Genomic DNA, 27207 nt, shown 5'->3' with positions numbered 1-27207 from the left:
TGGATGGGGAGTTTGGGTTAGTAGATACAAACTATTATATTTAGAATGTATAAACAATGGAGGTCCTACTGTATAGCACAGGGACCTATAGCCAATCTCCTGGGATAGACCATGATGGAAGATGATATAAAAAAGAAGAAATATATATATACATACATATGTATGTATAACTGAATCACTTTTCTAACACAGAAATTGGCACAACATTGTAAATCAACTACACTTTAATTTTTAAAAATTTAGGAGTTCCTGCTGTGGTGCAGTGAGTTAAGAGTTTGACTGCAGAGGCTAGAAAAAAAATTATATCACCACACACCCTTCTCTATTTCCATCCCCTTAAGTAAGAAATATTAACATCCTGAAGTGCTCAATTCATATTTTTTCCTCTATTTTTCAGATATGAACAGTAGATTAAAAATATACTTTTTTTTTTTTACAAAAATGGGATGCTATGTACATTTCTTTCTTTCTTTTTTTTTTTTTTTGTCTTTTTAAAAAGGGCCTCACCTGGAGCCTATGGAGGTTCCCAGGCTAGTGGTCTAACCAGAGATGTAGCTGTCAGCCTACACCACAGCCACAGCAACACAGGATCCTAGCTGCATCTGCAACCTACACCAAAGCTCATGGCAACTCGGATCCTTAACCCACTGAGTGAGTCCAGGGATCGAACCAGAAACCTTATGTTTCCTAGTTGGATTCGTTAACCACTGAGCCACGACGGGAACTCCCATTTCCAACTTTTTTGCTTCTCAAAACAATGCTGCAATAAAATGGAAGTCTACATATATTTTTCTGTACTTATACTTTTTATTTTCTTTTGGTTTGGTTTGGTTTGGGTTTTGTCTTTTTTGGGGCCGCACCCACAGCATGTGGAAATTCCCAGGCTAGGGGTCCAATGGTAGCTGTAGCATCCGACCCACACCACAGCCACAGCAACACCAGATCCAAGCTCCATCTGCGACCTATACCACAGCTCACAGCAACACCAGATCCTTAACCCACTGAGCAGGTCCAGGGATTGAACCCATGCCCACATGGATACTAATCAGTCTCGTACTGCTGAACCACAATGGGAACTCCTGTATTTTTAAATTTTTAAATCAACTTTTTAGTGATATCATGTCATGCAATAAAAAGCTCCCATTTGGGGAGTTCCCCTATGGCTCAGCAGGTTAAGGATCCAGTGTTGTCACTGCTGTGGCTTGGGTCGCTGCTGTGACATGGGTTCAATCCCTGGCCCCAGGACCTCTGCATACTGCTGGTGCAGCCAATAAATAAATAAATACAAAATGAAGTAAAATGCTCCTATTTTAAGTAAATGAGTCAGTAAGTTTGGAAAAATGTATATGTCAATGTAATTACCAACACAACCCAGATATAAAACTTTCTGTCACCCCCAAAAGATCCCTCTTGCACCTTCACAGTGAGCCTTTCCTCCACCGCCCATGCAGCTTCCCGTTTCCTGGGACATCACGTACCTGGGATCAGTGTGTGGACACCCAGGTCTGGCTCTTTCACTTGGCACAGTGCCCTGGACATTTGTTCACCTCATGGCTCACCTCAGAAGTTTCTTCCTTTTCACTGTAATTTTGAGAGAACCAAGTGACTTTCCAAAAAGGTCACTCCTGGCCACGTTCCTACCAGAAATGAACAGGAATGTCTTTTTCCCTGAATCTTTATAAGCACTGGGTGTTTTCTTTCTTTTCAGTTTCTGCCAATCCCACTGATGAATCTGAGTATCTTGTTATTGCCCAGATTTGCATTTCCCTGACTGCTGAGGTTGTGCTTCTTGGATTTCCTTCTTTGTAAATTGTCTTTTCATGTTTTTAACCATTTTTCTATTGCATTTTGATTTATAGAAACTCTCTGTTTACTACAGATGTTAACCTTTGTTGTAGATATTATTTTTTCCCTCCTATAGCCTTTGCCTTCTAACTTTCTTAGTGTTTTTTGTTATAAAACTTCACATTTATTTTCTTTTTATGGCCAAACCTGCGGCATATGGAAGTTCCCAGGCTAGGGGTTGAATCAGAGCTACAGCTGCCAGCCTATACCACAGCCACAGCAACTCGGGATCTGAGCCACATCTGCGACCTACACAGCAGCTTGCAGAAATGCTGGAAACTTAATCCACTGAATGAGACCAGGGATCAAACCCACTTCCTCATGGATACTAGTCAAATTCTTAACCCACTGAACCACAACGAAATCTCCAAAACATCAAACTTTAAGTTATCAGATATGACTGTCTTTGCTTTTATAGCTTCTGGATTCCCTGATAAGCATACGTGTTTATGTACTTTCATGTTTGTTTCTTCATTTAAGATTGAAGTGTTTCGGGAGTTCCCGTCGTGGCGCAGTGCTTAACGAATCTGACTAGGAACCATGAGGTTGCGGGTTTGGTCCCTGCCCTTGCTCAGTGGGTGAACGATCCGGCGTTGCCTTGAGCTGTGGTGTAGGTTGCAGACGCGGCTCGGATCCCGCGTTGCTGTGGCTCTGGCGTAGGCCGGTGGCCGCAGCTCTGATTCAACCCCTCGCCTGGGAACCTCCATATGCCGCGGGAGCGGCCCAAGAAATAGCAACAACAACAACAACAACAACAACAAAAAGACAAAAGACAAAAAAAAAAAAAAGATTGAAGTGTTTCACATGTATTATAGTCCCCAAAAGTATAATCGTTAATGGCTGCACACTGTCTCATCCACAGAGGGCCCATAAATTAAATTATTCTTCTCTTGGATACTTGAGTTGTTCAGATTTTTCATTTTTTATTGAAACATCCTTGTGCACATACCTTTTCTAGTTATTCATGTATTTACTTTCAGTAATTTCCCGGGATTGATGCCCTAGGTGGTGTTGAATATATTATATAATTTAAAAAATATTTCAGTAGTCTAGAGAAATAGCAGCATAGCATTATTTATTTATTTATTTTTGTCTTTTGTTTTTTGAGGGCCACACTCATGGCATATGGAGGTTTCCAGGCTAGTGGTCAAATCAGAGCTATAGCTGCCAGCCTACGCCACAGCCACAGCAATGCCAAATCCAAGCCGCATCTGCGACCTTCACCATAGCTCATGGCAATGCTGTATCCTTAACCCACTGAGCAAGGCCAGGGACTGAACAGCACGTCCTCATGGATGCTAGTCTCATTCATTAACCACTGAGCCATGACGGCAACTCCCAGCATAGCATTTTTATGATTTCATTTTTAAAAGTTTTATTGAAGTATAGTTGATATACAAGGTTGGGATAATTGCTGCTGGCTAGTAATAGACCTAGAGGTTCAAGGGCTGACACATCAGCTTCAGATGTGCCTAGAATCCACTGCTCTCTGGATTGTGGTAGAAAAAACCCTATGCAGTTCCCTGCCCTACGCATTCCCATACCTCATCAAGGGGCCCAATGTTTCACCTCTTCTCACTTCCACCTCCTTTTTACAACTGAGTGAACAAGCACGGAGCCAGGCCTGGATCCCAGCTCTGCCTCTGACTCCTCCATCTGCATCTATGAATAAAGTCACCTTGGGAGGGCACAGATCTAGTGGCAGTTTACGAAGGCCCTTTCACATCCTTTTCCATTGGGATCCCCTCCCTGCTTCTCTCAGCCCAGTGAATGCCTTCTCACTCTTTAAGACACAGATGGGACATCTCCTCCTCCCAGCAGTCTTCCATCACTCTCTGGGATGGTCTTGCCATTTACATACCATATCTTAGTCATCATTTACATTGGTCTGCCTGACTCCCAGCTCCTCTGCCCCTGGAGGGTCCCTGTGGAGGAAGGCAGGAAGTGCCTCTGTAGGTAGAGCCTGGTGAGGAGACCAGCGTGGGGAGATCAGCTGGGGCAGGATGGTGGTGGGCGATAGAGCTGGTAAGGTTGGCTGGGGCTAGGGCACTGAGAACCTTGCTTGCAATGCAAGAGTCTGGACTCATCCCCTGGTCAGTGTGGAGCTGGTGGAGGGCCTCCACTATGATCTGGCTTGGCTAAGTGGTGGTAGTGTGCAGGCTGGTGACAGTAAGGGCCTAGCAGAAGCAGCTGGGATGAAAGAAAAGGAAGGGTCTAGATTCCAGAGAAAAATTGGATTTCGAAACAGTATGTCTTGGCTACTGTAGTGTCCGCTGACACTTGCAGCGATTTCTACCCGAAGAACTCTCCAAGCCAGCCAGGGTGGGGTAGAAGTGTACGCTGGGGGTGATCTGACAACGAGGCAGGTGGTTGAGAGGATATGCAGGCTGGGGCTGGTCAGCTGGGCTGGAGTCCCCATGAGTGACTGAATGTATATTACCAGACCTCTGTGTCTGAGTGATTTTCAGCTTTAAAGTGAGAGGAGGATTGTCTCCTTGTGTTGCTGAGAGGAGTGAGAGAGGAAGGCAAGAGCCTGGACAGGAGGAGCAGCCAGCGACTCACAGAGATCACAGGTTAACCCAGAGAGGGCGCTCACATCTGTGGGTCAGCCATAAGGCCTCTTAAGAGTGGGTGGGAGGAGTTCCTGTCATGGTTCAGTGGTTAACGAATCTGACTAGAAACCTCAAGGTTGCGGTTTCCATCCCTGGCCTTGCTCAGTGGTTAAGGATCCTGCGTCACTGTGAGTTATGGTGTAGGTTGCAGACACAGCTTGGACCTGGCGTTGCTGTGGCTGTGGTGTAGGCTACAGCTCCGATTAGACCCTCTAGCCTGGGAATCTCCATACACCGCCTGTGCGGCCCTGGAAAAGACAAAAAATAAATAAATAAATAAATAAATAAAAATAAAAAAGAGTGGGTAGGAGAGGAACCTGCACCCCAGGGGCACAGATACGGAAAGCCTAGGGGCTTCCTAGTAGGCAAGTAGAGGAAAGTGGGTTTTTCATGTGCATGCCCTAAACTCATGACTTAAGACTTGAGTCTTCTCCTTCGCAGGTCAGCTCCTAAATATCTGTTAAAGGAATAAATGCTTACAAAGGGTTTGTTTTGTTTTGTTGCTTTTTAGGACCACACCCTCGGCATAGGGAGGTTCCCAGGCTAGGGGTCAAATCAGAGCTACAGCTGCTGGCCTACACCACAGCCACAGCAATGCCAGATCCAACCTGTGTCTGTGACCTACACCACAGCTCATGGCACCACCAGATCCTTAACCCACTGAGTGAGGGCAGGGATGGAACCTGCAACCTCATGGTTACTAGTCAGATTCATTTCTCCTGCTCCACAACGGGAACTCCTAAAAAGTATTTCTTAAATATTTGCATAATCTTGTTAAGACTTTTAAATTTTTTTTAAATTTTATATAATTTTTAGAGGTTATTTTCCATTTATAGTTTTTATTGGCTGTATTCCACATGTTGTACAATACATCCTTGAGCTTAATTTATACCCAGTAGTTTGTACCTCCCACACCCTTACCCCAATATTGTCCCTCCCCTCAGTTTTTTTGGCCACACCCTCAACAGATGGAAGTCCCCAGTCCTCGGATCAAACCCACACCACAGCACCAACCCAAGCCACTTCAGTGACAACACTAGATTCTTAACCCTCTGTGCCACAAGAGAACTCCCCCACCCGCAATTACTTTTTAATTAAGAAACACTTGTTGCAGGAGTTCCTCTCATGGCTCAGCAGAAACAAAACCGACCAGTATCCATGAGGGTGCAGGTTTGATCCCTGGCTCCACTCAATGGGCTAAGGATCTGACGTTGCTATGAACTGTGGTGTAGGTTGCAGACACGGCTTGGATCCCATGTTGTTGTGGCTGTTGTGGAGGCCAGCAGTTGCAGCTCTGATTTGACCCCTAGCCTGGGATGCTATGTGTGCAGCCCTAAAAAGCAGGAAAAAAAAAAAAAAGAGTGGATATATTTCTGGGTTTGCCATTTTTTAACTAGGTAGTCTTGAGTAAGTTCCTTAACTTCTTATGTTTCAGTGTTCTCATCTATAGAAATAAAAATATGAGGGTGTTCTAGTGGTTAGGATTTGGCGCTTTCACTGCTGTGGCCTGGGGTTCACTCCCTGGTTCTGAGAACTGAGCTCCCACATCAAGCCATTGCATGCTGTGGCCAAAAAAAAAAAAAAAAAGTATTTTATCACAGGAAGTTACAGTGTAAGGATTAAATGAGATGATATATAAGGAATGCTTAATTACGGTGCAGTAAATTTAGTTACCATCAAGTGATTTAGTATTCTTCTCCAAAAGTTATTGTTTGTTTGTTTTTTTAGTGCCACACCTGTGGCATATGGAGGTTCCCAGGCTAGGGGTCCAATTAGAACTGTAGCTGCTGGCCTACGCCACAGCCACAGCAACGTGAGATCCAAGCCAAGTCTGCGACCTACACCACAGCTCACGGCAACATCAGATCATTAACCCACTGAGTGAGGCCAAAGATTGAACCCACATCCTCATGGATCCTAGTCGGATTCACCAACCACTGAGCCACAGTGGGAACTCCTCTAAAAGTATAAATGGCTGTATAGGAGTTCCCGTCGTGGCGCAGTGGTTAACGAATCCGACTAGGAACCATGAGGTTGCGGGTTTGGTCCCTGCCTTGCTCAGTGGGTGAACGATCCGGCGTTGCCTTGAGCTGTGGTGTAGGTTGCGGACGCGGCTCGGATCCCGCGTTGCTGTGGCTCTGGGTAGGCGGTGGCTACAGCTCCGATTCAACCCTAGCTGGAACTTCCATATGCCGCGGAGCGGCCAAGAAATAGCAACAACAACAAAAAAACAACAAAAAAGACAAAAGACAAAAAAAAAATAAATAAATAAATAAATAAATGGCTGTATAGCATTCCATTGTATTGGTACACTGACATATGTTAAATAAATATGAATTTATATAATACAAATATATCTACATGTTATTTATATTATATATTATTTATATGGGTGATAAATATCTGGCCTATGAATTGATATATTGATATAATGGCATATGTATATATTGGTTTGTGTTTGTACATATGCTGCTGTATCAATACCTTTGTATATTATATGCTATATGTATATTTCATGTGTATATATATATATATATCTGATTCCTTATCTGAAGACAGTTAGGTTTTCCTTCTTTTTCAGTATCATAAACAATTATCTGAGCCCAATTAGACTGCTATAACAGATTATCTGGGAGGCTTAAACAATAAACCTTTATTTCTTGATGTTCTGGAGGCGGGGAAGTCCACAGTCATGGTACTGGCAGAGCTGGTGCCTGGTGAGGGCCTGCTCCCTGATTTGCACACAGCCACCCTCTCATTGTATTCTCACAAGGCTGGAAAGGAGCAAGCTTGCACTCTGACCTCTTCTTAGAAGGGCGCTAATCCCCTTCATGAGAGCTCCACCCTCACTAGAGAGCTAATTACCTTCCAAAGGTCCCACCTCCAATGCTATCACACTGGGGATTAGAGTTTCACTTCCATCTTGGGGAAACACAAATATTCAGTCCACAGCAACAATCCTTCCATGAACATTCTGACAACCACACACTTGTGCACCCATTGAATATTTCATCAGAGTAGATGTCCAGAAGTAACATTGAGGAGTTAAATAAAATCATATCTTAAATATTTTCTCCTGTTGTTACATATTTTATTTTTGTTTATTTATTCATTCTTTATTTTTTTTGGCTATGCACATGACATATGGAAATTCCTGGGCCAGGGCCTTGAATCTGAGCTGAAGCTGCAACCTATACCACAGCTGCAGCAGCACTGGATCCTTAACCCACAGAGCCACAGCAGGAACTCCATCATTTTATTTTTAAAACCAGGAGATCCTGCTTTGGCACAGTGTGCTTGGGTCACTGCAGAGGTGCAGGTCTGATTCCCAGCCTGGGAACTTGCATATGGCACGGATGCCGCCATAGAAATTAATAAATTAATTTAAAAAACCCAGGAGTTCATATGGTGGCTCAGCAGTAACAAACCTGACTGGTATCCATGAGGATGCAGGTTTGATCCCTGGCCCTGCTCAGTAGGTTAAGGATCTGATGTTGCCATGAGCTGTGGTGTAGGTTGCAGACACAGCTCGGATCTGGCATTGCTGTGGTTATGGTGTAGGCTGGTAGCTGCAGCTCTGATTCGATCCCTAGCCTGCGAACTTCCACATACTATGGGTGTGGCCCTAAAAAGAAAAAATTAAATTATATTAAATTAAAAAAAAAACTTACTTCATGCTGGAATCCTGTGGAATCAGGAAAAACACTGCCAATTCCATCCACTTCTGAATGCTTCATGAAGGGGGTCAGATAGCAGCCTTGATTGAGACTCATCCATCACATGGCAGCAGGCAGGTGTCCTGAGACCCTTGTCAGGGTTATATAGTCTTCCATTGTCACGCCCACTCTACTGCCTCTTGGGATGGCCTCTGCATTCAACCATGAGTTACTGATACCCAGCTCCACCTCCCAGATTTACATGTGTAGGCTAAGAGTAGAATGAGGAACTTTTATTTCCTCTGGATAATTTCTTTTATGAAAATCCTAATATAACAGACGCTAAAATCATGGCATAATTCAGCCTCAAAACTCTTTACTTTGGTGCATTACCTTCATTTCATTTATCTCTCAAGAACCTTTAAAGGCTGCTCCAGGTGCCCTGGTGAGAAGAAAATCACTTGAAATTTTGAGGGCCACTTTGTCCTTTGAAGAAGATGGCTTCTGTCTTGCTGTCCTCTGTGCCCAAGTTTAGTCCCCAAAGCCTGGAATTGAAAGCCCTCCTGCAGCTCCCAGTCCAATCCTCTCATTTTACAGAAGAGGAGGCAGGTCCAGAGAGGGCAGTGGCTTGTCCATAGTCACCCTGTTAGCTGGTGGCAGAGGTGGCCCTGGAAACTCTGTCTTCTGATGCCAGATCCAATGGCCTTTCTGCTCGAGCACACACTGTACCCTAGGAGTGACTTTGGCCAGCCCTGCCTCTGCTGGCTCTCCTTCCTCTCTAGGTCCATGTGGTTACTGAGCAGACAGCCCTGTTTGAGCCCAGATGACTCAGAGTTGAGGCCTAGGAGGTGGCAGGGCAGGGCGGTTAGTGGCACAGGAGTGGCCAGTTACCCCAGGAGGTGGCAAGAATGGCAGACACAGGATTGGAGAAGGCCTGGTGGAGCTGGGCCAGGACTGGGCGGATGGCCAGGAGCAGCCAAGAAGCCTGGAAAGGCAGAGGGCCCTGCCTGCCAGCCAGAGGGGTGTGCACTTCAGTTTTGCAAAGCTGTGGAGCCCCTGAAGGGTTTTATGTTTGTTTTTGTTGATTTGTTTGTTTTCGTGGGATAAAATAGATAAAATTCACCATTTTAGAGTATACAGCTCAATAGTATTCATTACAGTGTTATGCAACCATCACCGCAATCTGTTTCTATTTCCAAAACTTTTCCATTACCCCCAGCACAAACTCTGTCCCCATTAAGTAACACCTCCCCACGCCTCTTCGCTCCCAGCCCTTGTAACCTCTTGTCTACTTTGTGCCTCTATTTGCCTATGATAGATATTTCATATAAATGGAGTCATAGAGTATTTGTCCTTTTGTGTCCAGCTCAGTTCATTTCGAGCAGAAATGTTTTAAATATTTGTACATGTTTTTTTTTGTTGTTGCTTTTGTTGTTTTTTGTTTTTGTTTCTGTTTTTGGTTTTTAGGGCTATACCTACAGCATATGGAAGTTTCCATGCTAGGGGTCAAATTGGAGCTACAGCTGCCAACCTACATTACAGCCACAGCAACACCAGATCCTTAACCCACTGAGCGGGGCCAGGTATTGAACCTGCATTCCCATGGATACTAGTTAGTTCCTTACCACTGAGCCAAGATGGGAACTCCCAATTTGTCCATGTTGTGGAATGTATCAGAACTTCTTTTTTTTTGGTGCTGAATTTATCATATTTTTGGTAAGATGTATACAACATTGTTATGTAACCATCACCACCCTCCATCTCCAAAACCTTTCACCTTCCCAAACTGAAACTCTGTCCCCATTAAACCCTAACTGCCCCTCCCTATCCCCCAGGCCCTGGTAACCTCCATTCTACTGTGTCTCTCCTCTACTGGCCTCACAGAGGTAGAATCATACAGTAATTTTGCTTTTGTGGCAGTTTATTTCACTGAGCATAATGTCCTCAAGGTTCTTCCATGTTGTGGCATGTCTTAGAATTTCATTCATTTTTAAAGCAGACTATTTGTTTATCTACTCATTCTGTTTATCCACTGTTGGACTTTGGGTTGTTTTTACCCTTTGGATATGGTGAATAATGCTGCTATGAACAGTGGTGTGCAAATATCTCTGTAACCCCCTGCTTTCTGTTCTTTGGGGTGTATACCCAGGAGTGGAATTACTGGGTCGTATGGTAATTTTTTATTTTAATTTTTTGAGGAACCACCAAACTGTTTTCTACAGTGACTGCTCCATTTCACATCCCTACTAGCAATGCCAGAGGGTTATGATTCCTCTACATCTTTGTCAAAACTTGCTATTTTCTATTTTCTTTCCTTTTTATGATGGAGTAATATTCCATTGAATCGCATTTTGTTTATCCATCATCTGTTGATGGACGCTTGGGTTTTTTCTACCTTTCAGCTGTTGTGAATAAGGCTTCAGTGAACACTGGCATACAGGTGTCTGTTTGAGTCTCTGTTTTTCATTCTTTTGGTTTATACCTAGAAGTGGAATTACTGGGTCTTACAGTAGTTACATGTTTAACTTTTGGAGGAACAGTCAAAACTGTTTTCCACAGTGACTGCGCCATTTTGCATTCTCTCCACTAATGTACGAGGGCCACTGTAGGTTTGAGCAAGACTAGAGTAAAATTACCCTCCCCAAGCACCTCCCTCCTGGCTGCTGTGGTGTCCTTCATGGATCAGGAAATCCCTTCTGTGTAAACTGCTTGTTTCTGGACTATTTCAGGGCCACGTCTGAGGGCTTCTTTCTATTTGGTGTCAGTATTTAATTCTATCACGATTCCCTCTCTCCTCAGTCTTAATAGGAATTCCCTGGTGGTGCAGTGGGTTAGGGATCTGGTGTTTTCGCTGTGGATCCAGTTTAACTCCTGGCCCAGGAACTTGCACATGCTGCTGATGTGGCCAAAAAAATTTTTTTTTATTTACATGTCCCACTGTACTATGATGCTCAGCACAACAATTTAGATTTCCCTTATTCCAGTATATTTCTGTTTTGTTCCATATTTTCTCCTGTCCTTGAAAACCTTCTTATGAGAGCCTATTGGATTCAGAGAAAGGGGTGGTGTCCTGGCTCTGTGCCCATCAGCAAGTTGCTGAAATTCTCTGGGCTTGTTGCTTTGTGGAGGATATTGGCAGATGTGATGTCTGAGTTATTTTTTTCAGAAGACTGTCTGTCTTGCTACTTGGAAAAAAAGAGCATGGTTATGTAGCATGTTTTCACAATACTTCTTTTTTTAAATTTTTTTTTTAATTTTATTTTTAGGGCCGCACCCGCATATGTAAGTTCCCAGGCTAGGGTTCGAATTGGAGCCTTAGCTGCTAGCCTACACCAGAGCCACAGCAGTGTGGGATCCAAGCTGCGTCTGTGACCTACACCACAGCTCACAGAAACGGCAGATCCTTAACCCACTGAGCGAGGCCAGGGATCAAACCTTCGTCCTTATAGATGCTAGTCGGATTCATTTCTGCTGAAACAACGGGAACTCCCTTTTCACAATACTTCTGATATCTTCAAGTTTCATTTTGAGCTTTTACTTTTTAAAATTTTTTTAATGATTTTTATTTTTTCCATTATAGTTGGTTTACCAGGTTGAGCTTTTAAAACTGAAGTCCTGGAGTTCCCATCTTGGCTCATTGGGTTACGAACCCGACTAGTATCCGTGAGTGGATTAAGGACCCAGTGTTGCTGTGGCTGTGGTGCAGGCTAGCAACTGCAGCTCTAATTCGACCCCTAGCTTGGGAACTTCCATATGCCGTGGGTTTGGCCCTAAAAAGGAAAAAAAAAGAAACCTTCAGGAGACCTGTACTTAGAAAATGTTATATGAAAAAGTATATATAGTAGAATATTATAAGGTACAAGAAGAAAGCATTGCCTTTTCCCGTAGACCAAAAATTTCCTTGCACTAATTAACACCTGCTTTATTTAAAGATTTGTGTAATGCAGTACAAGCCACAGTTTATATGAATTGTCTCCTTCTAGATGAGGAAGGCCTAAAATCTTTTGTTTATGGACTTGCCAACTCATCTGTATTTATTTCTCAGCAGCACAACTCCAGAATACAGGCTCATTATCTCAGAGCCTGGCAGATAAAGTGAAATATCTAAAAGCAAACAATGTTTACAGTTGCTCTGATTCAGCACAATTTAGACTCTCTTTTGGCAAAAAAAACTAAATGATGCTCTGCTCCTTCTCAGCCTCGGTCAATACTGAGGTCTGAGCTCCTTGTCCAAATGACCACCCTTGCACAGGCTGCAGCCTCTGGGGACGCCAGGGCCCTGCCTTTAGGTCACCTCCCCACAACACGCACGTCTGCTGAATGAGGACTGATTTGGACTGTTGTCATTTTAATTTGAAACAAAATGAAGAAATAAAAATTTAGAGAGTTAAAAAGAAAGGAACTTCTGACCATCACAAAGAGACAAATGTTGTAGGATTCCACATGTATGAAGGCCCTAGAGCAGTCAAATCCACAGAGGCAGTAAGGAGGAGGGTGGGCGCTGGGGCTGCGGGAGGTGGGAGCCAGTGGTTAATGGGGACAGAGCTTCAGTTTGGGCTAATGAGAAAGTTCTGGAGAGGAATGGTGGTGATGCACAGCAGTGTGAATGAACTTAATGCCACTGAACTGGACACCTAAAAATGGTTGAGAAGGTAAATTGTATGTTAGATATATTTTACCACAATAAAAAAATTCCAAAAGGGAGAAGTTCCCATTGTGGCTCAGCGGAAATGAACCTGACTAGTATCCATGAGGACATGGGTTTGATCCCTGGCCTCGATCAGCGGGTTAAGGATCTGGCATTGCCGTGAGTTGTGGTATAAGCTGGCAGCTACAGCTCCAATTTGACCCCTCGCCTGGGAACTTCCATATGCTGCAGGTGCGGCCCTAAAAAGCCAAAAGAAAAAAAAAATTCAAAAAGGGAATTTATCTGAAGTCCGCACAACTTAGTACATTTAGACCTCTGGCTTGTTAAACAGAAGTCTGCTAGGTTTTCCTTTACTGAACACTAAACCTTTTATTTTAAATTGAATAAATCTGTTTAAAACATAGAGAGGTGGAGATTTGGTCCCTTTTAGAAGATTGATCCTTCCAGATTAAATTTATAGTTGGGCTCAGTTCAGAGGCTTCAGATAAAGAGCTGTCAATACCCAGGAACACAGCTCTGCCCTGTAACACTCGGGGGCCAGATGACCTCTGCCTACGCCCAGACCATATGGGATTAAACTAGAATTGAGTAACAGAAAGAGATCTGGGGTGGGGAAGGGAGTTAGGGATTAGCAGAGGCAAACTAGTACATATAGGATGGATAAACAACTAGGTCCTACTGTATAGCATAGGCAGCTATATCCAATCTTCTGCGATAAACCATAACAGAAAAAAATATGTGTGAAATGTATATACATATTACTGAGCCACTTTGTTGTACAGCAGAAATTAACACAGCATTGTAAATCAACTATACTTCTATAACATTTAAAACAAGAAAGAGATCTGGGAGTTCCCGTCATGGCGCAGCGGAAACGAATCCAACTAGGAACCATGAGGTTGTTGGTTCGACCCCTGGCTTTGCTCGGTGGATTAAGGATCCGGCATTGCTGTAAGCTGTGGTGTAGGTCGCAGACATTGTTTGGATCTGGCGTTGCTATGTCTCTGGCGTAGGCCGGCAGCTACAGCTCCGATTCGACCCCTAGCCTGGGAACCTTCACACACCATGGGCGTGTCCCTAAAAATACCAAAAGACAAAAAAGAAAGAAAGAGATCTGGAAAGCCCTCCAAATGCTTAGAGATTAAACAACACACTTCTATATAAAAGGTGGGCTAAAAAGAAAAGTCTCAAAGAACTTTTAAAATATTTTCTGGAGTTCCTGTTGTGGCACAGTGGAAATGAATCCGACTAGGAACCATGAGGTTTCGGGTTTGATCCCTGGTCTGGCTCAATGGGTTGAGGATCCGGTATTGCCATGAGCTGTGGTGTAGGTTGAAGATGCAGCTCGAATCTGGGGTTGCTGTGGCTCTGGCATAGGCCTGCAGCTGTAGCTCCTATTAGACCCCTAGCCTGGGACTATCTATATGCCGCTGATGTGGCCCTAAAAAAAGAGAAAAAAAAAAAAGAAATTTTAAAATATTTTCAATATACAAAGAGTTCTTGTTATTGCTCAGCAGGTTAAGAACCCAATATAGTGTCCATGATGATGCGGGTTCCATCCCTGCCTTGCTCAGTGGGTTAAGGATCTGGCATTACCACAAGCTGTAGCATAGGTCACAGATGTGGCTCGGATCTGGTGTTTGCTGTGGCTGTGGTGCCGGCAGCTGTAGTTCCAATTCAACCCCTAACCCAGGAACTTCCATATGCTGCAAGTGCAGCCATAAAAAGAAAAAAAAAAAAAAAAAAAAGAAGAAGAAAAGAAAAGAAACATAAAAAAAAAATTCTTAAAACTCAACAGTAAGAAAAGGAACAACTTTATTAAAAAATGAGCAAAATACCTGAACAAGCACTCACCAAAGAAGACAGAGGAATTCTTTTGTGGTTCAATGGGTTAAGGATCCTGTGTTGTTACTGCAGTGGCTCGGGACACTGCTGTGGCGTGGATTTGATCCCTGGCCCAAGAACTTTCACATGCATCATCTGTCATCAGGGAAATGCAAATTACAGCAACGATGAGACACCACTACACACCTGTCAGAAGGGCCAAAATCCAAAACTCTGACAACACCAGATGTTTACAAGGATGTGAAGCAACAGGAACTCTCATTCATTGCTGGTGGGAAGGCAAAATGGAACAGTCACTTTATAAGACAGTTTTACAGATTCTTACAAAACTAAACATACTCTTACCACACAATCCAGCAATCATACTCCTTAGTATTTACCAAAGGAGTTGAAGACATGTCAACACAAAAGCCTACACACAGACATTTATAACAGTTTTATCTATAATTGCCAAAACTTGAAAGCAACTAAGACATCTTTCAATAAATGAATGGATACTGAACTTTGGTCCATCCATACAATGGAATATTATTCGGCACTAAAAAGAAATGAGCTATCATGCCAAGAAAGACATGGAGAAAACTTAAATGCCTATTACTAAGTGAAAGAAGCCAATCTGAAAAGGCTACATACTATGTGATTCCAACTTTATGAAACTCCAGACAAGGAAAAACTATGGAGAGAGTAATGAGTGGTGCTTGCCAAGATTTGCAGTGGAGGGATGTGAGAACCTCTGTCCTCTCTGCTCAATTCTGCTTTGAACTTAAAACTGCCCTAAAAAATGTCTGGAATTAGGAGTTCCCACTGTGCCTCAGCAGCAATGAACCCGACTAGTAGCCATGAGGTTGTGGTTTCAATCCCTGGCCTCGCTCAGTTGGTTAAGGATCTGGTGTTGCCATGAGCTGTGGGGTAGCTGAGACGAGGCTCAGATCCTGCATTACTGTGGTTGTGGTGTAGGCCAGCAGCTGCAGCTCTGATTCGACCTCTAGCCTGGGAACTTCCATATGCCACAGGTATGGCCCTAAAGAGCAAAAGGAAAAAAATGTCTGGAATTAGATAATGGCAATGGTTGCATGGCTCTGTGAATGTACTAAAACCCATGGAATTGTACACTATAAAAGAAAGACTTTTATGGCATAGCAATTACACCTCATCAGGGCTGTTATGAAAAAAAGATGCCTGTCTCATGAAGCTGTTGTGCAGATTAAGGAAGGTCCACATAGCATTTTTTTTTTTTTGTCTTTTTGCTATTTCTTGGGCTGTTCCCACGGCATATGGAGGTTCCCAGGCTAGGGGTCGAATCGGAGCTGTAGCCACCAGCCTACGCCAGAGCCACAGCAACGTGGCATTCGAGCCACGTCTGCAACCTACACCACAGCTCACGGCAACGCTGGATCGTTAACCCACTGAGCAAGGGCAGGGATCAAACCCGCAACTTCATGGTTCCTAGTCAGATTCATTAACCACTGCGCCACGACGGGAACTCCCACACAGCATTTTGCATAGATCTATCACAGCACATAGTGAGTATTGTTCTGTAGATGCTTGTCCTTTCCACCTTCAGACCAGCCCCTGCTGAGCCACTCCTGCATCTTGCCATCAGAGCTGGCAGTTACAAGATGTTTGGTAAAGGTTGGAGGAAGGCATTGGAGGGGAGAGAGGAAAAAATGGAAGGGCGGTAAATATCTCCAGGACTTCTACTCCAGACAAGCAGGTGGATTGTGACCTACAGGGACTTAAGTGGGTTTCATTTTGCTTGTTTGTATGTTGAACAAAGTATGTTCTAGTTTAAACAAATTGCATTTGTGTGGTCTGTGGAATGCTCAGGTTAATTTCTCCACGTTTAAATTAAAGTACAGGAGTTCCTGTTGTGGCTTAGGGAGTTAAGAACCTGACTAGTATCTATGAGGATGCAGGTTTGGTCCCTAGCGCAGCACAATGGGTTAAGGATCCAGCATTGCCACAGCTGTGACTTAAGTCTAGACTGAGGCTCGGATCTGATCCCTGGCCTGAGAACTCCATATGTCTCAGGGCAGCCAAAAAAAAAAAAAAGAAAAGAAAAAAATATAGGTCTTGAGCTCAAGAGAGAAGTGTAGGGTAAAGCCAGAAAATGAGTAGTAGGTCATTGGTTATTAATTAGTGGTCTGTGGGCCAGAGCAATTTTAAGTTTGTTTATTTATTTTTTACCCATGCCCACAGCATGTTGAAGTTCCTGGGCCAGGGGTTGAACCTGCGCCACAGTAGCAGCACAAGCTGCTGCAGTGACAACACCAGATTCTTAATCTGGTTGGCCACCTGAGAACTCCCAGAACAGTTTTTAATTTTTTTAATTAATTTTTTAGAATCATGTTTATTATCTCATTTGCATTAAATAAAATCTACTCTTGTTAGCAAATAGTTTGATGAGTTTTGACAAATATATAGTCACGTTATCACAATCAAAATATGTAATATTTCAATCACCCCCCAACCCGGGTTCCCTCACGCCACTTTGTTTTTGTTTTTGTTTTTCCAGTCACATCTGTGGCATATGGAAGTTCCCGAGTCAAGGATGGAATCCACGGTGGAGCTGTGACCTATTGCACAGCTGTGCTACGCCGGGGATAGAACCAGTGCCTCCACTGAGACAGGCTGGATCATTAATCCCCCACACTGCAGTGGGAACTCCCAGAGCAATTTTTTTTTTTTTTTTTGTCTTTTTAGGGCTGCACCTGTGGCATATGGAGTTTCCCAGGCTAGGGGTCAAACCGGAGCCATAGCCGCTGGCCTACACCACACCCACAGCAACATAGGATCCAAGCCACATCTTGTGATCAATGCCCCAACCTGCAGCAACACAGGATCTTTAACCTACTGAGTGGGGCCAGGGATGGAACCCATATCCTCATGGATACTGGTCAGGTTCTTAACATGCTGACCCACAATGGGAACTCCACCCAGAACAATTTTTTAAATAATTATCTTTCAGAATACGGTAGTTTCAGGTTCCCAGCAAAATTGAGTGGAAAGTACAGAGAGTTCCCCAAACCCCCACCCTCCACATGCACAGCCTCCCCTACTATTGATATCCTTCACCAGAGTGCTTTTGCCAGTCCACTAACCGAGGCCGACACACCATAAACACCCAAGTCCATAGCTTACATTGCTCACACTTGGTGTTATACATTCTATGGGTTTGTAGAAATTTATGACAGTGTTTGTCCACCCACTATTATAGGGTCACATTAAGTAGTTTCACCCCTCAAAATCCTCTGTGTAATTTTAAAAATAAGTTGCCAACAGTTCAAAATTAAGAGATTTGTTACAAATACCAAGAATTTTAACTCCTGTCAAAAAAATCAGACATTTGGTAGCTCTGATCCCAACTTCTCCAAAAGGAAAAACCAGCTGGGCCTGAACAGGGGCCGCCCCCTCTGGGTAGTTTCAGTCCTTCTTATTCTCCCCCTCCCTCCTGGGTTTTCTCAGCTGGCCCCTTTCATCTTGGGTAGATGGTAGGTGATGAGGAAGGGAGGGGTGGAAGCTGCCAAGGCCAGGAGCACACATCATCGAATGGAGGAGGGTCTGGTGCTGCAGACCCTTCCACCTGCAGGTCCTCTAATGGGTTTCCCTAATGCTTCGCTTGGCTTCTTGTCTTATTGCTTCATGAAGAATCTAATTGTCAGAGTTCCTGCTGTGGTGCATTGGGTTAAGAATCTCACTGAAGTGGCTCAGGTCACAGTGAAGGCTCAGGTTTGATCCCTGACCTGGCACAGTGGCGTTGCTGCAGCTGTGGTGTAGCTTGCAGCTGCAGCTTGGAGTCAATCTCTGGCCTGGGAGTTTCCATATACAGCAGCTGTGGGCTTGAAAAAAAAATCTAGGAGTTCTCTTTGTGGCGCAGTGGTTAATGAATCCGACTAGGAACCATAAGGTTGTGGGTTCGATCCCTGCCCTTGCTCAATGGGTTAAGGATTCAGCGTTGCTGTGAGCTGTGGTGTAGGTTGCGGATGTGGCTTGGATCCCGCATTGCTGTGGCTCTGGCATAGGCTGGTGGCTACAGCTCCGATTAGAGCCCTAGCCTGGGAAACTCCATATGCCACGGGAGCGGCCCTAGAAAAGACAAAAAACAAAAACAAACAAAAAAAAAAACCAAAAATCTAATTATTGGAGTTCCTTCATGACTCAGTAGGTTAAAGATGTAGCATTGTCACTGCTGTGGCTCTGGTTACTGCAGAGGCATGGATTTAATCCCTGGCAGGGGAATTTCCACGTGCAGTGGGTATGGCCAAAAAAATCTAATTGTCGTTGATCTTGTACTTTCTGCACTCTAATTCCTTTTTCTCTTTCCCAGCAAAAGATTATTGGGAACTGGATAGTTAAAAATAGCTCTCTTCTTCCCATTTATTCTCATAAAACTCTTGGATTGTATGGTAAGAGTGAATGAGGTGGCAAGTCTTGAGGTATGTGACCAAAACGATCAATTGACCACAAATGCTGGAGAACTGCTGCATTGTTACATAGACTAAAAGTGACTTGGGATAATGCCGCTTCATAAGGTGCTAGGGGTTGTTTTCTTATATTCTAATAATAATAACTGGCATATGGATAGCACTTCACATTGTAAAAAGTGCTTCTTACATACTTTATGTAAACTCACAACCCTCTTGTGTGGCAATGTCAATCTTCCCTTTGATGGTAGTTTTATTTAAAAACTATTTGTTGTCAATAATTACCTTAAATGTTAATGGACTAAACACCCCAACCAAAAAACATAGACTGGCTGAATGGATATAAAAACAAGACCCATATATATGCTGTCCTCAAGAGACCCACTTCACTTCTAAGGACACATACAATTTGAAAGTGAGAGGATGGAAGAAAATATTCCATGCAAACGGGAATCAAAAGAAAGCTGGAGTAGCAATACTCATATTGGACAAAACAGACCTTAAATTGAAGAACATTTTAAGAGACAAGGAAGGTCACTCCCTAATCATCAAAGGATCAATCCATGAAGAAGGTATAACAATTTTAAATATCTACACACCCAGCACAGGATCACCACAATATATAAGGCAACTACCAACAACCTTAAAATGACAAAATGGCAATAACACAATATGGGGGGGGACTTTAACACTCCACTTACAGCAATGGACAGATCATCCAGACAGAAAATCAATAAGGAAACACAGGCCCTGAATGAAGCATTAGACCAGATGGACCTGATAGATATTTGTAGGACATTCCATCCAAAAGCAACAGAATACACATTCTTCTCAAATGCACATGGAACATTTTCTAAAATTGATCACATCCTGGGCTACAAATCAAGCCTTTGTAACTTTAAGAAAATTGAGGAGTTCCCGTCGTGGCGCGTGGTTAACGAATCCGACTAGGAACCATGAGGTTGCGGGTTCGGTCCCTGCCCTTGCTCAGTGGGTTAAGGATCCGGCGTTGCCGTGAGCTGTGGTGTAGGTTGCAGATGCGGCTCGGATCCCGCGTTGCTGTGGCTCTGGCGTAGGCTGGTGGCTACAGCTCCGATTCAGCCCCTAGCCTGGGAACCTCCATATGCCGCGGGAGCGGCCCAAGAAATAGCAACAACAACAACAAAAGACAAAAGACAAAAAAAAAAAAAAAAAATTGAAATCACGTCAAGCATCTTCTCCAACCACAATGCTGTACAACTGGAAATCAACAAGAAAAAAACTGCAAAAAACACAAACGTGGAGACTAAACAACATGCCACTAAACAACCAATGGATCACTGAAGAAATCAAAGAGGAAGTTAAAAAATACCTAGAAGCAAACGACAACAAAGATACGAGGCTCCAAAACCTATGGGATGCAGCAAAAGCCATTCTAAGAGGAAAGTTGATAGCAATACAAGCCCACTTCAGGAAACAAGAAAAAGCTCAAATAAACAAGCTAACTTTACGTCTAAAGCAGCTAGAGAGAGAACAGACAAGACCTAAAGTTAATAGAAGGGAAGAAATCATAAAGATCAGAGCAGAAATCAATGAAATAGAAACAAAGAAAACCATAGAAAAGACCAATGAAACGAAAAGCTGGCTCTTTGAAAAGATCAACAAAATTGATAAACCCTTAGCCAGACTTATCAAGAAAAAAAGAGAGAAGACTCAAATCAATAAAATTAGAAATGAAAAAGGAGAAGTAACAATGGACATCACAGAAATACAAAGGATCATAAGAGACTACTATATGCAACTATGTGCCAATACGACAGAAAACCCAGAAGAAATGGACAAATTCTTTAAAAAGTACAAACATTGTTAAATGTTCTCTTTATAAAAAAAAGGTTATCAATGGAGTTCTCATTGTGGCGCAGCAGAAATGAATCCAACTGGTAACCACAATGTTGTGAGTTTGATCCCTGGTCTGGCTCAGTGGGTTGAGGATCCCAGCATTGCCGTGAGCTATGGTGTAGGTTGCAGATACGGCTTGGATCCTGCGTTGTTGTGGCTGTGGTGTAGGCTGACAGCTGTGGCTCCGATTAGATCTGTAGCCTGGGAACCTCCATGTACTGTGGGTACAGCCCTAAAAAAGCAAAAAATAAAATAAAATAAAATAAAGTAAAATAAAAAAGGTATCAATGAAAAAAAAAAAAAAACTATTTGGAGTTCCCGTCGTGGTGCAGCGGAAACAAATCCGACTAGGAAACATGAGTTTCTGGTTTGATTCCTGGCCTCGCTCAGTGGGTTAAGGATACAGCGTAGCCAGGAGCTGGGTGTAGGTTGCAGATGCAGCTCAGATCTCATGTTGCTGTGGCTGTGGCTGTGGCCAGCAGCTGTAGCTCCAACTGGACCCCTAGCCTGGGAATCTCCATATGCCTGTAGGTGAGGCCCTAAAAAGCAATAAATAAATAAATAAATAAATAAAATCTATTTGTGGGAGTTCCTTTTGTAGCTCAACAGGATAAGAACCCGACATAGTCTCCATGAGGGTGTGGGTTTGATCCCTGGCCTTGCGCAGTGAGTTAAGTTATCCAGCATTGCTGCAGACTTCAGCATAGGTGGTAGATGCAGCTGGGATCCATTGTTGCTATGGCTGTAGTGTAGGCCAGCAGTTGCAGCTTGTATTTGATCCCTAGCCCTGGAACTTCCATATGCCACAGCTGCAGCCCTTAAAAAAAGAAAAAAAAAAACCTGTTTGTATTAACATTAGTTTTGGAGATTGTACATTCTGTTTGCTGTGTTATGGCAAAGGCCAGCATAAAACATGTGCCAATGATGTTGTCACCGGGATGATGTTGGAAGGTACTTAGGAAACAGGAAAAGCCTGCAGAAAATGCCTTGTCTTAGCAACTTTCTAGTGAGAGAGGATAAGTGCTGGCTCTGAGGACTATGGGCCATTTGGCAACCCTGGGTGTGACTAGAGAGGGACAATGAAATCCTCGTTCACTCTAACCATCCACTGAAGGCCTATCTTCCCAGTAGGACTCTGTTAGGTGCTGCAACTGTAAACCTTAATCACATCTTTCCTACACTTGACCTCAGAGGGCTACCATTTAGAATCACATAATGAAACCAAGACATGTGCCCTCAAAAGCTTCCTCTGGTTTAACTTTTCAGAATTCTGTTTTTTTCCCCTATTGCAGATCTTAAACCACAGTTTTACTGTTTATGTCCCAATATAATAACCCAATGTACTGTCCTTTATAGAAGAAAATATAGGGAGATCCCTTGGTGGTTTAGCAGGTTAAGGATCAAGCATTGTCACTACTGTGGTGCAGGTTCCTGGCCCAGGACTTCTGCATACCATGAGCATGGCCAAAAAAAAAAAAAGCATATAAAGGTCTTAAAAGATGGTAGGAGGAAACATAGGTAAGAATCTGTGGTTATGCTGTGGAGAGACTTGAGGACTCTGTATTTGTTAGTCTTTCTATGAATCTACCGCTAAGGATTTACTGGGGTCTTTAAGAAGGACCCATGGAAGAAACCCTGGAAAAGCTGACCCCTGGCCAAGGTGTACTTACTGCTCCAGGGGAAATGAGTGATTGGGTCTGTTCAGCTGGGGTCACTACCTAAGAGTGCTGGAAAGATAATGGTAAGGAAGAGGGGGGAGTTGTGAAAAGGGAGTCAAACCAGAAATCCAAGACAGTCTTTACCTCTAGTGGGGTTTTAGATCCCCTGAGGCCCAGTCAGCACCCTTGGGGTTGTTTCTCTTGAGACGGTTTTACTCTCTGTGTTACTCTTACAATCTTCCAATAAGGAAGGGCATGTAAGGTGCTATGTTCAGGTTTGTGGGCACTTACACACGCACCTCTCACACTCTCTCTCTGTCGCACAGACACAGACACACACACACACACACACACACACTCACACACACACTGCTGTGAACTTGAGATGCTGTCTGTGGCTAAAAGACCTTCCATCTAGTGCTTACACTGCATCTCTCAGGCCTCCACAACACTCAGGGGATGGGCCTCTCTAAAGGCCCAGACAGCTGAGCAGGAGAACAAGGCAGCAGGAAAGCAGGTTGCAGGGTGGGTTTGCAGACATTCATCTGTTTCAGCGGCAGCCCTGCTCCAGGCTCTTCACTCTGACACCTCTACACACAGGAGTGAGAGGCACAAACTCTCTTTCTTTCCCCTCAGTTTCAAAATACTGCTAATCTTCTGAGGTAGTTGGTTGTCATGCTGATTCCTGAATAGCTTTCTTGCCATATTCAGGAAAATCTTGGAGTTCCCGTTGTGGCACAAGAGATCAGCTGCATCTCTGCACTGCCAGGATGTAGGTTTGATCCTCAGCCTGGCTCCAGTGTTGCTGCAGCTGCGCTGTAGTTTGCAGCTGCGGCTCAAATCTGATCCCTCCCTGGCCCATGCACTCCATATGCTGCAGGGCAGCACCCCCCCAACCCCCAAAAGAAGAGAAAAACAAAAAGAAAGAAAACAGTCTCGGGTTTTGCTTTTGTTGGTGGTGGTGTGTTTCCTGAGGATCTTTTCTTCCACTGCAGTTATCACGCAAGTGACTCGACAGTTGACCCTGAAGGCCTGTTAGACCCTGAAGGCCTGTTAGAGCCCAAAGGCAGGTGCCAGGTGAGAGGCTCTAAGATGCTGCCCTGTACTTCCTTCCCCTCCTCCACCCTCAGGTGTCCTTTTGGATCCCACTGGGCTGCCACACTGGCTTCACTGGCCCTGGTGGCTTCGTGATTGTTTGCATTTGTTGTACTTCCTCTGTCTTGTTTACTTCATATTTATTTTTAGAGTAACTCACATTTTATTCTTATTTTAAGAGGAAATTTTTTGGAATTCCCGTCGTGGCTCAGCAGTTAAAGAACCTAACTAACGTCTATGAGGACATGGGTTTGATCCCTGGTCTCACTCTGTGGGTTAAGGATCTGGCTTTACTGTGGCTGTGGTGTAGGCCAGCAGCTACAGCTCCCATTGGACCCTTAGCCTGGGAACCTCCGTATGCCACTGGTGTGAACCTAAAGAGACAAAAACAAAAAAAAAAAGGAAACTTTTGGAAGCAATTTAAATGTCCTTTGAAGATGAATAAAGAAATTGTAGGAGTTCCCGTCGTGGCACAGTGGTTAACGAATCCGACTAGGAACCATGAGGTTGCAGGTTCGATCCCTGGCCTTGCTCAGCGGGTTAAGGATCCAGCGTTGCTGTGAGCTGTGGTGTAGGTCAAAGACACAGCTCAGATCCCACATTGCTGTGGCTGTGGTATAGGCCGGTGGCTACAGCTCCGATTAGACCCCTAGCCTGGGAACCTCCATATGCCACGGGAGCGGCTTAAGAAAAGGCAAAAAGACAAAAGAAAAAAGAAAAAAAAAAAGAAATTGTAGTGTGAGATAAGAAATGGATGGCTTTTGGAGTTCCCATTATGGCTCAGCACGTTAAAACCCACCATTGGGTGCCGTGTTCCATACCACCATAGCACCCAGGCATCCCACCCAGTGAAAAACAGCACATTGGGATGGTGATGCCTCCCCCTTTGGTATATAGGTCCTGCCTAGAGAGGCTGTGCTTGAGTCTATGAGGCTTCTAAACCTCACAGGTTCAAACAAGATGACAAATGACTATGTGACATAGCAAAGGTGGATGTGCCCAGCAGAGTGTGGCACATATAGTGTCACAATAAATTCTGACTGACTGCTTATGTGAAAATGATGAAGGGCTATGTAAATGAAGTTGTTTTTTTTTTAATTTCATTTTTATTTTGTATTGGAGTGTTGGTTTACAATGTTGTATTAGTTTCAGATGTACGGCCAAGTGATTCAGTGATACTAAATTCGGTTATTATTATCCTAGCTAGTGTTGCATGATATCCTAATGGAATGGGGCTGGTCAACCCTAAAGAGGAAGGAAGAGGCCCTGATGGACTCAGGAAGTCGTTAGGAAATGTGATGTGTATTTGAAGTGTCCAAAAGGAAAAAAAGAGGAAGCACTGCAAAGATGTAATTAACCTCCCACTCCAGTGTGGTCTAGAGTTGTCTGCATGCTGTGCCACCCAAACCAAACTCCATTTTGGATAAATCTTCAGCACCACCATCTTTTAGAGTCAGTTTTAGTCCCCTGAGAATGCTCATTGTATCAAATGAGGAATCCAGCCCCTAAATAAAGGGGAAAATTATTTCTAATCATTCTTCAAATGCAATAGAAATGCTGATTGCTCCTTCATGTGTCCAAAGTATTTCCTTTATTTGTAATAAATCAGTGTAGAAAAAGAATCTGATGACTCATGTGTCAGGCCGAGAGAAACTGATCTTACTCATAGTTTACCTTGGTAAAAACACTGGAATGCAAGGCATTTTCCTGTACTATACCTATTTAATCCTCACCACAGCCCTTTCAATCTCCAAAGTCTCTTTTCTCTACCATTTATTTGTTTACATAGGTATACATTTCATGCATTTCCAAGTCCTATTACCTGCTTTTATGTTTTTGCTACGGGTTGAGTATAAGAAACTTCGTGTATCAGTTTCTCCACTGGCAGTTTGGAGAACTGCAATGTTCACAAAAGAAACTAGTCCAGTCATTTTGGTCAGTGAATGTTTTATAAGGGAATTTATCAAAATGCAAGCTAAATTTGGAATTGTTAACTCAGCTATGCAGACCATTTCAGTGTGGGTGCTGCACCCCAGCCAGGATTTCAGTGCAAATGGAAAAGACAACCCTCTGAGTTCAGAAGGACGGTGCTGGCTGTGCCAGCTCATAAAGCCCCTAGCTTAATGGCCAGGATTGCAGGATTCTTCTTCTGCCAAGGGAGAAAGAAGAAGCTGAGCAGATGAGAGAGTCAGAAAAGAGAAAGCCTCCCTGGTACCTTTGGTTTGTCCAGGAGCTATTTCCCCCCGTCAAAGTCACGTTGTGAGCACTGACCATTCCAGAATCCTCAGCATTCTCTGTGGCTGGTTGAAGGGTGAGTCAGGAGTCTAAATTCTGGCTGCAGTGCGGGGGAGAATGGTAGCACGGCATGATGTCAGCAGTTTCTGAGGGCTGCTCAGAATGCTGAAAAGCACGGGTTTGTGATGCAATAAAGCGTCCGAATGCCTCCTCTGAATGAGGCAAAGGATTTGCTGAAAGCAAACGTCAGGACGCCTGGCGTCTGCCCTGGAGCAGGCAGAAGCTTTGACACGCTCTGCCTGGCATCCAGCCCACCACCATTTAAGTGTGTTGTTGGCATTTAGCAGGAGCAATGGATATGCTACAGAGGGCAGGGAATGCAGCCGTCTCCCTAAACTCAGTGTGGGCAGCCTGGATGAAACCCCTCTGTCCCTTCATCAGTGATCCAAATCCAAGTTTCAGAAGGTTCTTTATCAATTCCTAATCTTTACATCACTCTGAGAAACAGTGCTCACCAAAGTGTCAACAAACACAACCTCCTATAACTAACAAAGGACTCTGACATCAGCACATATAAAGAACTCTTTTAAGTCACAGGGAGAAAGGAAAGGAACAAAATAGAAAAAATGAGTAAAATGAACCCTTCTCATAAGAGGAAACTTGAATAGCCTACAAACGTATGAAGGATATTCAACCTTACTGTGATGTGGGAATGCTAGCTAACTGAAGAGAACAAGATACTGGGTGAAAACTTATGTGCACACAAAAACCCTCACACGAATGTTCAAGCAGTTTTATTTGTAATAGCCAAAAATTGCATAAGCTGATACCAGAGAAAGAGAACCCGGTATGGCTTTCTTTTTTTTCTTGTTTTTTTTCTTTTTCTTCTTTTTTAAAATGCTTTTCTAGGAGTTCCTATTGTGGCTCAACAGTAAGGAACCCTACTAGTATCCATGAGGATGAGGGTTCAATCCCTGGCCTCGTTCAGCGGGTTAAGGATCCAGCCTGGCCATAAGCTGTGGTACAGGTCACAGATGCGGCTCAGATCTGGCGTTGCTGTGGCTGTGGTGTAAACCAGCAGCTGCAGATACGATTTGACCCTTAGCTGCGGGTGTGGCCCTAAAAAGCCAAAACAAACAAACAAACAAATAAAAAAACCCACACAAAATTACTTTTCTATTTGTTTGTTTTGTAAGCATGGCTTTCTTGACACAAGAGAAGCCATTTTGGCCTACAGCATTTTGTGATCAAAGCTTGGCCACAATGCTTGCTCTTCAACAGGTCTCAGTCATTAATGATCTTAAGGGAAGT

General features: G+C 43.7%; 1 protein-coding gene and 1 long non-coding RNA gene across 5 annotated transcripts in view; one reads left to right on the top strand and one right to left on the bottom strand.

Moving 5' to 3' along the window:
- LOC110256292 overlaps positions 1 to 9232 on the bottom strand; it is a 28918-nt gene extending 19686 nt beyond the window's left edge. The window contains exons 1-2 of one of the 2 annotated variants that reach the window (XR_002337666.1): positions 8129 to 9232; positions 1479 to 1581 (exon numbers count right to left, since the gene is read on the bottom strand). This is a non-coding gene — a long non-coding RNA (uncharacterized LOC110256292). The remainder of the gene's footprint in view (positions 1 to 1478; positions 1582 to 8128) is intronic. The other variant, XR_002337665.1, reaches the window with a different exon arrangement.
- Positions 1 to 27207, top strand: part of CNBP (CCHC-type zinc finger nucleic acid binding protein) — a 72476-nt gene that overhangs the window by 26015 nt on the left and 19254 nt on the right. The gene's annotated exons all lie outside the window — the stretch shown is intronic.

Source organism: Sus scrofa, chromosome 13 (genome assembly GCF_000003025.6).
Source record: "Sus scrofa isolate TJ Tabasco breed Duroc chromosome 13, Sscrofa11.1, whole genome shotgun sequence".
In the NCBI taxonomy this organism is placed as follows: Eukaryota; Metazoa; Chordata; class Mammalia; order Artiodactyla; family Suidae; genus Sus; species Sus scrofa.
This window is presented reverse-complemented; position numbering and strand designations above follow the sequence as displayed.